The following is a 15,543-nucleotide window of genomic DNA, read 5'->3' on the forward strand; positions in this document are numbered from 1 at the left end:
AGACCGTGTGGAGTCAGTGATGTGTGTGCTACATACACCACATTGGCAACGAGGAAGCGGACGAACTCCACGCAACCATGGCTACTCTGGGCTCGCTAAAGGATTTTACCGTGGGTAATGATTGGGAGGCCTTTAGGGAAAGGCTCGAGTACTACTTCACAGCAAACGACCTGACGGAGGACACATACGCAATGAGAGAGAAGCGTAAGGCGATATTGCTCTCCAGTTGTGGCGATGAGGTTTACTGTCTCGTCAGGGATTTGTTGGCACCTGGGAGCGCCAGGGACAAGTCATACGAGGAGCTGACTGAACTAATTCGTGACAAGTTGAAACCGAAGGAGAGCATCCTCACGGCCAGATACAAATTTTGCCATCACTGCAGACCTGAGGGCCAGGATGTCACCAAATATGCTGCGGACCTCAGGAGACTCGCGGCGCCGTGTGATTTTGGGGCACACCTTGACGAGGCTTTGCGGGACGTTTTCGTTATGGGGATTGGCCACGAGGGCCTCCTTCACAAGCTGCTGGCCACGGAACCCACAGTCACCCTGACAAAGGCCATCGCCATCAGCCGGGCATATATGACCTCAACTTGCAGCACCAAGCAAATAATCCACACAGTCTCGAACCCGGCAGGCACTGTCCACAGGATAGCACCCACCACGGACAAAACTGCAGAACGTGGCTCTGCCCGGGGCAGAGAGCACGGACCTCGGGATCCTGGAGCTCAGAGTTCGCTGAGGGGGGCTAATCAAGCAGCACCATGCTGGCGCTGTGGAGGAAGCCATGGGGCTCACCGGTGCAGGTTTGCGGAGTACACGTGTAATACCTGCCACGTTAAAGGCCACCTTCAGCGTATGTGTAAAAGGAATCAGACTCACCATGTGGCTGAGGAGATGGGGGATGATCCACTGTTCAGCGAGGAGCAGGCAGAAGAAGATGAGGTGTTGGGGCTGTATACGTGCACCGACGATTCGCCCCCAGTGATAAGTGAAGTAAACATCAACGGAGTCCCAGTGAGTATGGAAGTGGACACGGGCTCGGGTCCGTCGTTGATGAGTCGGAGAACTTTTGATAAACTGTGGATTAACCCAGGTGCACGACCCAAGCTGGTCCCGGTCACGGCGAAGCTGCGTACCTACACCAGGGAACTAATACCTGTTCTTGGCAGAGCGATGGTGCAGGTATCCCACCGGGACGAGACGCACGCTTTACCTCTGTGCAGGCGATGGGCCGACGCTCCTCGGCTGGAGGTGGATGGGGAAGGTCCGTGGGAGCTGGGAAGACTTCATTCCTCCACAGGCTGCTGCTCCCCGGGGTGCTGCCGTGCCCCGGGTCCCCAGAGAGCAGTGCCGACCGAGCTGGAGCTGCAGCCTTAATCCACCCACAGGCAAGTCCCAGGCCCAGATCTCACACAGAGACCCTGCAGCCCCAGCTCCCACAGGCAAGCAGCCCTGCACAGAGGGGCCCAAGGGGGAGTGGGGGTTGAGCCAGCGGGGCACTGCGGGCGGGGTGCTGAGGGATCCAGGGGCCGGCGGTTCGGAAGAGCCCCGCAGAGGAAGAGGCTGTTGGGCGGGCCCCCCCCGAGGAGCTGGTAGCGTCGGGCGGCGGCCATGGCAGCCGCAGGGGAGGCCGCTACGGAGGCCGCGGGGGACGCGGCAAGTGCGGCCGCTGGAGAGGCCACGGCGGCCGCAGGAGAGGTGGCAAGTCAGGTGGCAGCGGAGGGGAGCGGAGACTGCGACAGTGGAGGGCATTCGGAGCGGCGGAGAAGAAGATGGCGGCGGCATCGTGTCGGAGCTGCAGAGCATCAAAGATGGCGGCGCCCAAGGAGAAGCCTCGTGGAATCCTCCTGCATCAAAGATGGCGCCTTAAAGAGGAAATGCACCCGGGAGTCTTAAAAGGGCCTTACAAAGAGATGGTCCCCACAAAGGACTTCTGTTTGGTAGAGCGAGTCTAAAATGAGCTATGTTAATGTGAGATAGTGAATTTATAATAAGAATTACTTTTTTTATGCTGAATGGCCACTGTATTTGTGTAAAATAATAGATGAAGTACAATTAATGATAACGGCTAACAAGGAAATCAAGGTTCCGCTACCAGTCAATAACCAGTTAATGTACCAGATAATATGTACCATACTAACGCACTGTCTATGCCCACCTGCCTTCCGTTGGACAAGTGTGATGTTATGTAATGATGTGTGTATCATCCTCCGTCCAGGTGGGGGGGGGGAAGGTGATGTTATGTAATGATGTGTGTATCGTCCCAGTACCTTAAATGTAATGTAAGTACTATGCCACACCACAGAGGGCGCTGCGGTGGGAAACCCTGGTAGTACCTGTAACAAGGGCTATATAAGGCTGACCACCACACCTGGGAGGCACTCTGGAGCTGAACAATAAAGGACGAAGGTCACAGCAGTTAGACTTACACCAGACCGTGTGGAGTCAGTGATTTGTGTGCCACATACACCACAGGATGGGTTTCAATTGGACAGTTCGGGTGCTAAAGGGATGGAAATCAATGAGGGAGTTAGGGTCTGAGAAAAGTGAGCTGCAATGGGAAAGTCATGGTCCTCTGTGAGGTTTATTGGGAGAGTTAGATAACTAGAGGGATGAGTTTTGGTGGAAAATTGAGATATTTGAGGGATGACCTTTATTGGGATATTAGGGTACTGGAGGAATGAGTTTTATGGCCTTTTCTTGCCTTTAATTTTTCTTAAGTTATTATGTGAAAGTTTGGCTCAGAAAAGAGAAAGATCCCTTTTGTGGATGTTGCACTGCTGATCCAGTATCTGTTTCTGTAAAATATCAGTAATGTGAGGTGTTAATAGTGCTCAAGGTTCTTCAATGAGTGATATTTCCTGTTCTATTTCTTTGTGGGCCGACCTTCCTGCCAGTATACACTAAGTTGCCAGTCTACCGTAACCAGACAGATGATAGAGATAAAGTGCGCCATGGAATCTGAGATATATGTTTGCATTGATGTAAATGATTTTATTTAATTAAAACATAAGAATTAGGAGCAGGAGTAGACCATACGGCCCCTCAAGCTTGCTCCGCCATTCAATAAGATCATGGCTAATCATGGTCCTCAACTCCACTTTCCTGCCCGATCCCCTTGATATCCCTTGAATCTCCTCGAGTCAAAAATCTATCCATCTCCACCTTGAATATACTCAAAGACTCAGCATCCACAACCCTCGGAGGAAGAGAATTCCAAGGATTCACAACCCTCTGAGTGAAGAAATTCCTCCTCATCTCCATCTTAAATAACCTACCCCTTATCCTGAGATTATGCCCTCCTAGCTTTAGATTCTCCAGCCAGGGGAAACAACCCCTCAGCATCTACTCTGTCAATCACCTTCAGAATCTTATATTATTTCCCATCTGTGGTTTTCTCATATGCTGTCACTATTAGAGATACATTAGAATCACGAATGCGAACTCATTGCTTGATGCATGTTGAGTTTTGTGTCCTATTTGACAAATGATTAACTGAAATACTTTGTTCACAACACTCTCTGTCCAATATTCTAAGCAAGAAGTAGATTTGTTGTGGAGAAACTTAAATTTGTACATTTTTCTACCATCACGGTATTTCACATTGTGTCTCCAGCATACCGTGAAGCCAGTAAGGACCCAAAGGTGAACTTCAGGAATGTATAATCCTGGCCACAACCTCACCTGCTGGGAGTGCCTGATGAGAATTTCGAAATGTCCCCCACAATTTTTCTCCATAACGAGGGCACACTGAAAATTTCCCAATGTGTGTTCTAAATGGGAGAGACTCCGTGGTAGAAAGGCAAATCCAGAACATTTATACCCTTCGTTGTTTTTATGAATTGATGTCAATGAATGTGTAATCCAAATCCATTATTCATCAAAGAGAGCCATCCTTCAGGACACACCTGTAATAATTCTGCAACTAGAATAACAGAATAAACGACAAATATTTCTTAACCCATCTATGACTGGCAGGAATGTAGCTGGATCCACAACTGTGCTCACAAATGCCAAAATGGTGGCAGAATAATCAGAACATGGTGATGATCTCCATGATGGCGACAGCCATGTCAACTCGTAGCTCACCCATTGCCCGTTGAGCCCTTTGTCCCTACCTTGCTAGAAATTAAGCTGCCGACTGGAGAAAGTTCGAGGCAGCCTGAGAGTCATCTCACACCACCATGTATAAAAAGGGTTAGGCTAATTTGTGAAGGGCTGTATTGCCCTGTGGTGGTTCGTTGGACTTCTCTTAAAGATTTAATAGTTACAAAAAAATGTGAAATAAAAATTGGGAAGTGTTACGCCCATTTATTGGGCGAAAAACTGGCGTAATATTGACCTGTTTAGTAGTGGGGCGGACTACGCCCAATCCTCACTTGCATTCGGGCCACTTGATTTTGTTGGGCCTACTTTTGCAGCATTCTGGGCAGCCACCTAAAATGTCAATGTTGGGCATAATGCCTGCTTCAAGTCCCCTCTAGGAAATTAATTTCCGATGTGCAAACAGGATCTGGGCCTAAACACCAACCACCACCCACAGGTAAAATTTTTATTAAACAAGAAAGCAAACATTGCCATGAAGCCCAGAGAAGAGAGAGTACTCCCTGACTCCACAATATGCCAATCGCCCCCTCTCCCACCCATCCAGCCTCAGTCCTAATGTTGTGTTCAAATGGGAGAACTGAACGTTAAGACGTGACAGATGCCAGCAGCTCCCTCAATTAATATTAATGAGGCCCAGGGCCTAATTTTGGGCTGACATCGGGCCTGCTGCTTTGGGCGCACATTAAACCCGCATCACCACCTTCACGCCTGAACATGGACAATGACCAATTTCTACCTCTGTGTCTCCACTTCTGATATGTTTACAAAAAATAGCATGCACGCTGATCACTGTTGGCCTCGCTACTAGAGTTAGTGCCTGTGTAGGAACTGGATTAACACACTGAAGAAATACAGTCCATAATTAGGGACTACTTTGATTTTAGCATTTCAACTGTGTGCAGCCTACTTCTGATAATTCAACATTGTTTTTTTTGCACTAAAATAATTGAATTATTCAATCATTTGAATTAAGCATTGTAAATAATAAAAATTGAATAATCAGCTAATTTGAATCAAGAGGAGACTATATTTTAATTCCGTACCCTTCATAGTCCATGACTGAGCTTCTCTAGTTTTGCACATTTAACACCCTTCGCACTTACTGATCAAACATAAAAACTTAAAATAGAAAACAATTAAAATCAATCCCAATTGTCCGATTTTTCTCTTAAATTGAAGCCGGTTGCTGCTGGAGGCCATCGCTTTATGAGGGACAATAAATTCATTGAATCCCTCCCTGTTGATTGGCTGTAAACACTGTGTTAGAGTGTGGCTCAGTGGGTAGCACACTTGCCTTTGTGTTGCAAGGTTGTGGGTTCAAGTCCCACTCCAGGAACTTGAGCATGTAATCTAGGCTGACGCTCCAGTGCAGTGCTGAGGGAGTGCTGCACTGTTGGAGGTGCTGTCTTTCAGATCAGATGTTAAACTGAAGCCTTGTCAGTTCTCTCAGGTGGATGTAAAAGATCCCATGGCACTATTTCAAAGAAGAGCAGGGGAGTTCTTCCTGGTGTCTTGGCCAATATTTATCCCTTAATCAACTTAACAAAAGCAGATTATCTGGTCATTATCACATTGCTGTTTATGGGAGCTTGCTGTGTGCAAATTGGCTGCAGTGTTTCCCACATTATAACAGTGACTACACTCCAAAAGTACTTCATTGGCTGTAAACTGGTTGTGAAAGGCGCCATATAAATGCAAGTCTATCTTTCTTAGAGAGTTAAAGCCGACTTTAGACCTTGGACTCCAAAGTAGAAGTGGCAGCATTGGTGAACGATACTGCTCCCGCCGAGCCCATGGACTGTCCAGTCGCGAGTCTCGCTGCTCCACTGCTGCCACGTATCGGCAATTCTCCCATGCATTCCCAAAATGGGATGGACACTCGAACATATTCCCTAATTTCACTTGTGACAGGTGAAGGCTCCATGTTGGCTGGGGACATTCGATTTACCCTATAGTCCTTAATGGGCATCTTTTCTTGTAAGCCCCTTCCCTTTTCTTCTAAGTTGCTGTGTTGAGCTGTCAAAATGAGTGAGTTATTAATTAAACTATGGCACCTTGCACGCAGGTGCGGGGAAGCTTCAGGCAGTGGAGGCCATCACTACTCCTCTTGGTCCCACAAAAATAATTTTTCATTTAACTTTTCGGGGCCTTTTCATCTTCATCACTGGATACAACAAGGTGAAACATGCACGGTGCCTCTATTATGTATAGGTATCTGCCGTGAGGTGCAATATAGGTACCTGACTAGAGGTGCAGTATGGGTATCTGACTGTAGATGCAGTGTGGGTACTTGATTGGAGGTGCAGTGTGAGTACTTGATTGGAGGTGCAGTGTGGGTGCTTGATCGGAGATGCCGTATGAGTACCTGACTGGAGGTTCAGTGTGGGTACCTGGCTGGAGGTGCAGTGTGGGTACCTGACTGGAGGGTGCAGTATGGGTAACTCTCCCTCTTGAACCGTTGTGGGCTGTTGGATCCCGGCCCATCCAGCAGCAAATTGAAAGGACAATAACCATATAGAATACTTGAGACTTCCAGTGAAATTGTTTTAGGAGGAACTTTTATTAGGGAACAATTATTCTTCAAAGGGAACTTTTGCAATCATTCCTCATTCAACTCAAACTAAAAGCTCCCCTCTATGACTGACAGCTAGACATGTGCACTCCAGTCTTGTGCTTTTGAATACATGATCCAGCTAGTTGTGAAACTAATTTCACTTCTGCAAATGTGCATCAGAGCATAGCCCAAGGGCAGAGGTTTGAAATCTCATTTTATTATTTATTGTTTGTTTACTTACTTACTGTTGATAGCTGCAAGAGGAAACAATTCCCAGCTTACAGGCTCACCGAGTGTCCTGCAATAAACAGGTACATTGAACAGCTGCCAAGTGCAGCGCCACATCCCAGAATGTAATTCAGTATCCTTTTCATTTTTCAGTTTTCTAAAACACAAATTTCTTCTAGCTTTCCTCTCGTGTTGAGTTTGTTGCTAAAACTATTGACGGGAGAAAACTGTACGGTTTGTTCATCTAAAAGCTGTTACGTTTATAATTGTGTGATGAGGGTTTGGCAAAAAATGTCTTGGAAATCCTTAGATTCTTCCCAATTATCTCCAAAGACGGCCACACATTGTTGAAGTTAAATCTTCTCAGCATCACTGACTCAAAAGTAATGACTCCTCTAGCCAATTAGGACCAATATTATTTGCACAATACCAGAACAAAACCATGTATTTCACCACTTGCCAAAATATGTTAACAACGGCAAAACCGACTGGGACATCCAACCCCCCCGGTGGAGTATTTCATATTTGTTGGAAGCGGAACTTGAAAGCAAAGCTTGGAAGTGAAGCGATTGTTTTCTAAACACAGTTGTATCTGGTCTTCTATGTTTGTACATGCTATTGGGCAACATTATCTGAGTATTGCGTTCCTTTCACTCACTCACTCTTTTTATAATTCATCAGCAGCTATAGCAGAGCCAATGTAGACCTAATTAATGCTCACAAAAGATAAATTGCAATGTGTCATATATGTATACTCTGTGTATATACTATGCTGGTACCATTAGAGGGTGCAATTGTGGGAAGCCCAGGCAGGAGCTGTTTAAAAGGCTGGTTGGTCACCACGTGGTGAACGGACTCTGTAGTTACAATAAAGAGATTAAGGTCACAGCAGTTCAAGCACAGCACTAGTCCTCGTGGAGTTATTCTACAGATAAGTAGAGACATATTACAATGTGCCATTATTGAGGTGATACTTTATAACTTAGAATGAGCTCCTTCATTCTGCTAAAAAAAATTCTCCCCGAATTCCATTTTCTACCCAGTCACATTCCACCAAAAAATGTCTTCCCAAAGCCTAAGCTGACATTCTCCCTTTTGTACTGATTGTACCATCATCCTCTTTGTCATACATAAGGGCCCAGAAATCCGTGTTTCTTCTTCCCGTGGGCGTTCGACTAAAAATAAGAGAAAAGATGCGCACCTATCTTTTGGTCGAATGTCCGCCAGAGATCCCGGACTCGAGGCCTTGCGCAACGGAGCACATTCACGTTGGGACGTCCACAGGAGTCACGTGGGCCTGGACACCCTCTTTTCTCATTCATAGTTTCATAAATCCGAAACTCCTATTACTACCCAAACACTACATAAAACATTTTTTTAAAAACACCTCACATAAATACACTATAGAAATTAAAGTTGATAGAAATGTTTTTTTAAAGAAAACAAATTTGTCAATTTAAAAAAAAATGTTTAATCATGGTTAAAAATAAATGTAAGGGTATTTAAAAATGTGATTTTTAAAATTTAATTAAATTATATTTTTGTATGTTTTTAAACACTTACGCCTGTAAAAGTAGGCTATACACCTGCTTTTATCAGGCACAAGAGTTTTGAGGACATTTGCTGGGTAAGATGTGGGTAAATACCGTAATCTTGCCCTTGCAAATGTCCTCGCTCCCGAGATACGGAGGATCTGTCAAGCCAGAAACTTGACAGATCGGAAAAGCCGGTTTTCAGCGCAAGCTCATTGTGTGCTAAAAACTGGCTTTCCCGATGCCTTCCCGGGTCCGTAGAAACTTCGTATGGACCCAGGGAGACCACAATTTCTGGCCAAGAAATAAGAGCAGGAGTAGGCCATTTGGCCCCTTGAGCCTGCTCCGCCATTCAGTATCATGGCTGATCTGATCTTGGCCTCAACTCCACTTCCCTGCCCACTCCCCATAAGCCTGGACTCCCTTATCATTCAAAAATCTGTCTATCTCCACCTTAAATATATTCAATGTCATTTAGTCACTTCTGCCCTCCACACTATCGCGGACCTTCCACAAACCGCCGATTTCCTGCCATCCCTCCCCCCCCATCTCATCTCTGGCTCTGTAATTACTTAAAAACCCCAATATCTTCCAGTTCTGATGAAAGGCCATTGACCTGAAACATTAACTCTGTTTCCCTCTCCGCAGATACTGCTGTGTATTTTCAGCATGTTCTGATTTTATCTTAGTACATCATCAGGTCAATCCGAGGTCAGGCTTGTTCTTTTTAATCAATTAATTCCATACAGAAATTTGCATGTCTGACGCCTGAAGTGTGACAGACACAGATGTGTGCTAGATGCAACTGTTTATATGGCCCTGAAATTACGGTGGGCAGCGGAGCTGAAGGAGTTCACCACCGACCTCCGAATGAAATCCGCACTTACCTGGTGCGAGGCGCCCTGGGAAAACTTGCGTTGTTTCACAGCGGAATGGTGCGCAGCGTAGTGGCCCATGGATCACGGGCGCACCGTGTGCGTAAGCGTGCCTGCGATCACGTGGTATGGTGCGCCAATCAGGAAACAGACAACTCCGATGCCCATTCATGATTTTTTTAATGCTTAATTTTAGTGGAGGCAATGTAAATATCCTGCTTTTGTGCCTAGGTTTCTTGTGTGCGAAAGTTTTACTGCAGAGAAATTGCGTTTTGTTAATAGTTTGTTAAATTGGTTCAAATCATGAAAGCCTCGGGGAATAATTAGCTATGGCTTCGGCATTTCAAATAGCTAAGCAAAGACGTGAGACACTTGTTCTTTTCCTGTTTTTTTCCGTGGGTGAACCAGTTTTGTGAAATACATCACAGCGACTGCACAAGGGACATTTTATCTAATAAAAACATCCTTACAATCTTGCTCTGAAATGAAAAGGACGCCGATGCTTTGGCAGTTTGTTTTCACTCTTTGCCTATTTGTCTCCGTGAGTTGTGTTGGGATCAGTTATAATAATTAGAGAGAGGAGGTATTATTTAAGTGGATATAGATATTTATTTTGAGGATCATTTTTAATTACATTTTTATCATTATGAAAATAACTGGTGTATATTTCAAGCTGCTCCATATCCCCCACCCCTTATGCTGTGCAAACAGGCTCCTGCTGTAAAATTTTCCTGTGTAATTGCTGGGTGGTTGGTGGGCAATTAGCTCAACTTTGCGCCAGCAATGAGGATTTGACAGTCACAGCGATGATCTGTCAAGCGCACGCGGAAATTCCAAAATTGCGGTCAATTTCAAAGGCGGTATGGCGAGGTAGTCTGAGAGTACGCCGTCATAAATTCTGCCCCATAATTATGATATTTGTGTTTGACCCTACAAATATAGAGAGAAAGACGTGAAGTTCAGTCCCAATTTAGCTCATTCTCAATGTCTGTCCAGATTTTTTTCTCCAGATACATTACTTTAAACTTCTTCCTCATCTCCTTCCCTACTGTGCCGATAATTGTCCACTCAAGATGGAGACACCAGCAATGCCTACATCCTGTTGGCCCCCAAGATCCTGCCCCTGTGGAGTCTGTGTTTTCTCAGTGCATCACATGCTACACAGTGGGAGAAACATTTGAATACTATAATGAGCTGAGCTTGCATGATGTGGTGACATCAGCTCCTTCACATGCAGGTGCATCCAGCATTTGTGGTCTGTGTGTAGCGGAGACCACATTATCAGCCCCATTGTGTTCATGTGGTATTTCCTACATTGATACCTTGTGTATGTGCGTTGAGTGTGCTGGCCAGCCTTGAATGTACTTGGATACTTTGTGGAAGAAGGTTGGAGCATGATGCTAGCTATGGCTCTTCAGGGGTACATAAGAACATAACATAAGAAATAGAAATAGGCCATACAGCCCCTCGAGCCTGCTCCGCATTCAATAAGATCATGGCTGATCCGATCATGGACTCAGCTCCACTTCCCCGTCTGCTCCCCATAACCCCTTATCCCCTTATCATTTAAGAAACTGTCTATTTCTGTCTTAAATTTATTCAATGTCCCAGTTTCCACAGCTCTCTGAGGCAGTGAATTTCACAGATTTACAACCCTCAGTGAAGAAATTTCTCCTCATCTCTGTTTTAAATGGGCGGCCCCTTATTCTAAGATCATACCCTCTAGTTCTAGATTCTCCCATCAGTAGAAACATTCTCTCTGTATCCACCTTGTCAAGCCCCCTCATAATCTTAAACGTTTCGTTAAGATCACTTCTCATTCTTCTGAATTCCAATGAGTAGAGGCCCAACCTACTTAATCTTTCCTCATAAGTCAACCCCCTCATCCCCGGAATCAACCTAGTGAACTTTCTCTGAACTGCCTCCAAAGCAAGTATATCCTTTTGTAAATATGGAAACCAAAACTGCCCGCAGTATTCCAAGTGTGGCCTCACCAGTACCTTATATAGCTGCAGCAAGACTTCCCTGCTGTTATACTCCATCCCCGTCGCAATAAAGGCCAAGATACCATTGGCCTTCCTGATCACTTGCTGTACCTGCATACTATCCTTTTGTGTTTCATGCACAAGTACCCCCAGGTCCCTCTGTACTGCAGCACTTTGCAATCTTTCTCCATTTAAATAATAACTTGTTCTTTGATTTTTTCTGCCAAAGTGCATGACCTCACACTTTCCAACATTATACTCCATCTGCCAAATTGTTGCCCACTCACTTAGCCTGTCTATGTCCTTTTGCAGATTTTTTGTGTCCTCCTCACACACTGCTTTTCCTCCCATCTTTGTATTGTCAGCAAACTTTGTGTTATTGTGGGGAAGGAGGTTTGGATATCCTGGGCTTGGGGCAACCGTCACCTGCCTCATTTTGGGACAGGGTGCTGTTCTCCTGCTATTCTGGTTTTAATTGTTGGTTCCTGGTTTATGGAGGGAAACACCATTGAGGGATTCCTGGGGAAAGATCTCAGCAATAGAAACTCTCATCAGAATCCCAGCACTCTCACAGGGATTGCCAACTGGTATGAATAAAGAAAGAAAGAAAGACTTGCATTTATATAGCGTCTTTCATGACCACCGGATGTCTCAAAGCACTTTACAGCCAATTAAGTACTTTTGGATTGTAGTCATTGTTGTAATGTGGGAAACGCGGCAGCCAATTTGTGCACAGCAAGCTCCCACAATCAGCAATGTGATAATGACCAGATGATCTGTTTTTGTTATGTTGGTTGAGGGATAAATGTTTGCCAGGACACCGGGGATAACTCCCCTGTTCTTCTTTTAAATAGTGCCATGGGATCTTTTACATCCACTTGAGAGACCAGACAGGGCCTTAGTTTAACGTCTTATTCGAAAGACAGCACCTCCAACAGTGCAGCACTCCCTCAGCACTGCACTGGAGTGGCAGCCTAGATTTTTGTGCTCAAGTGTCTGGAGTGGGACTTGAACGCACAACTTTCTGACACAGAGGTGAGAGTGCTACCCACTGAGCCACAGCTGCAATGTAGAAAGGACAGAGCAGAGCACGAAAGTTGATTTCCTGAGACAGGCACAAGTTCAGTGGGAAGGTACAAGCAGCTATGGATGCAAAGTCATCCAATCATCAAAATCCACGGCGCGGCCTTGGACAACGTGGACCACTTTCCATACCTCGGGAGCCTACTGTCAGCAGGGCAGACATCGACGACGAGGTCCAACACCACGTCCAGTGCACTAGCACAGTCTTCGGTCACCTGGGAAAGAGTGTGTTTGAAGATCAGGCCCTCAAATCTGACACCAAGCTTATTCTACAGGGCTGTAGTGATACCCGCCCTCCTGTATGGCTCAGAGACGTGGACCACATACAGTAGTCACCTCAAATCGCTGGAGAAATACCACCAACGATGTCTCCGCAAGATCCTGCAAATCCCCTGGGAGGATAGACGCACCAACGTCGGTGTACTCGCTCAGGCCAACATCCCCAGCATCGAAGCACTGACCACTCGACCAGCTCCGTTGGGCGGGCCACATTGTCTGCATGCCCGACACAAGACTCCCAAAGCAAGTGCTCTACTCGGAACTCCTACACAGCAGGCGATCCCCAGGTGGGCAGAAGAAACATTTCAAGGACACCCTCAAAGCCTCTTTGATAAAGTACAACATCCCCATAAGCACCTGGGAATCCCTGGCCAAAGACCGCCCTAAGTTGAGGAAGAGCATCTAGGAGGGCGATGAGCACCTCAAGTCTCGTTGCCGAGAGCATGCAGAAAGTAAGTGCAGAGAACAGAAGGAGCGTGCAGCAAACCACCCACCCTTACCCTCAATGACTGTCCTACCTGTGACAGAGACTGGAATTCCCGCATTGGACTGCATAGTCACCTGAGAACTCACTTTTAGAGTGGATGCAAGCCTTCCTCGATGTCGAGGGACTGCCTATGATGATGATGAGAGGATGATGAAGTGCTACAATAAATCAAAAATTGTCAAATTTGTAAACGATCCTTGTTCCAATAGAAGGAACTTGCATTTATGCAGAGAGTTAAATTTCTCTTGTACGGTAGCGCAAAATAGACGATTGCACATCATCAGCCCTTTTTACGCTACAACTGATTTTCACTTCCATTGATTTGGCTGTAAAACGGTTGTCGATGCGTTATTGCCCCGTTTTGCGCTAGACTAACTTGATCTCCATAGTGTCGTACCATGTTATCAGAACATCTGAAAGTGTTTCACGACCAATGCAATACTTTTGAAGTACTGTCACTGTCGGGTAGACAATGTGGCAGCTAATGGCACACATCATCATCATCATAGGCAGTCCCTCGGAATCGAGGAAGACTTGCCTCCACTCTGAACATGAGTTCTTAGGTGGCTGAACAGTCCAATACGAGAACCACAGTCTCTGTCACAGGTGGGACAGATAGTCGTTGAGGGAAAGGGTGGGTGGGATAGGTTTTCCGCACGCTCCTTCCGCTGCCTGCGCTTGATTTCTGCATGCTCACAGCGACGAGACCGGAGGTGCTCAGCGCCCTCCCAGATGCACTTTCTCCACTTAGGGCGGTCTTTGGCCAGGGACTCCCAGGTGTCAGTGGGGACGTTGCACTTTATCAGGGAGGCTTTGAGGGTATCCTTGTAACGCTTCCTCTGCCCACCTTTGGCTCGTTTGCCGTGAAAGAGTTCTGAGTAGAGCGCTTGCTTTGGGAGTCTCGTGACTGGCATGCGAACTATGGCACACAATAAATGAGGTGAATGACCAATTGTCTGCCGTTTTTGGTGGTTTTGGTTAAGGATGGAATGTTTCAACAGAACACTGGAGAACTCCTTGCTCTTCTTTGAATAAGGCCATGGGATCTTTAACATTCATCTGAACAGACGAATGTGGCCTCAGTTTATCACCTTATCCAAAAGGGACAGTATCTTCAACAATGCAGCATTTCCCTCAGTACTGCTCTCAGATTGTGTATTTAAAGTGCTGGAGTGCAGTCTGAAGTCAAATCTTCTGATTCAAAGGCAAGAGTGCAACTAACTGAGCCAAGCTGTCACTTGATAATCAAAAATAATCAAAAGAGATATACGACTTATTTTCTTTCCATATATTGTACTAGGGCAGATGACCAAGACCTCTTTCCCGAGCTCCAGTGAGAGATTAACCTTTGACAGTGAATCTCCCACCTTATTGAGTGACTGATATTAACGGCAAATCTCCAAATAAAACTGGCTTCGAGCTCTGAAATTCTTGTCAGAAGCTAATCTCTGCTGCCGGTGTTTATTATCAGGGTCGCTGCCAATTGCAGTAAGTGCAGTGTAACCAAGTGTAAAATGCATGTTTACACTCCTTTTAAGGCCCATCCCTCAAAACAGGCATTGTGGAGCTGAGCTGAGAACAATTAGTTCTTTGACTCCTTAATGGCTACACTCACTGGTTGTAAAGCTGACTTTATGCAACCACTACTGGTTAATTTAATGTTAGTTGTGATAAAATAGGCCTTGAAATTCGGCAACAGTTCCAACAGACACCTGGAAAATGACGGTTTCTCCAGGTCTTTACCATTGCCGGTCATTTGCTCATTGACTTATAAGAGGTGGAACTTCCATCCGACCCTTGCATGGCAAATGATGGGCAACGGAGAGGCCATGGAGAGAGACTGCCCAAACTGAAGTTTCCATTCCCAATCCTCATTTAGGACCTGACATTATATTGATGGCCATTACGCTGGGTGAGTGGATTCCTGCAAGTCTCCATGAGGGTGTATAAGGGCCCCACTGGCAGCAAGTAACCTGGACATCTGAAAGTAAATTGTTTTGTTTGAAGAGAGATTTGTGTAGATCGACCTTCCTGCTCAGGAGGCCAGGGGGAATGTTGCTGGGATTGGGGGGTGGATGGGGGCAGTGGAGGGGTGAACATTTTCACCGTGACATTGCAAAGCTAACATTTCTGTGGCATGGGGCAGGTGGGTTCCAGAGATATGATCATAGTAGCATGCACACCCGCATCTCCTAGGTTAATGAGTTGCCCTCCCATTTTTTCTGTTAACTTTAGCGGAGTCAGCGCTAGAGGGCACGGTTGAACCTGACCTTAGCATACCTGCCAGCTTCACGATCCAAGAACATTTAGGGCTGTAATAGTTGGCTCACGCTTCAATCCTGAAGGTTCGTGATGTAACCAAACAAGCAATTTTATTATTTTAATAAGGAAGTAACAGTAGGTGACTCCCA

Source organism: Pristiophorus japonicus, chromosome 21 (assembly GCF_044704955.1).
Source record: "Pristiophorus japonicus isolate sPriJap1 chromosome 21, sPriJap1.hap1, whole genome shotgun sequence".
Taxonomy (NCBI): domain Eukaryota; kingdom Metazoa; phylum Chordata; class Chondrichthyes; family Pristiophoridae; genus Pristiophorus; species Pristiophorus japonicus.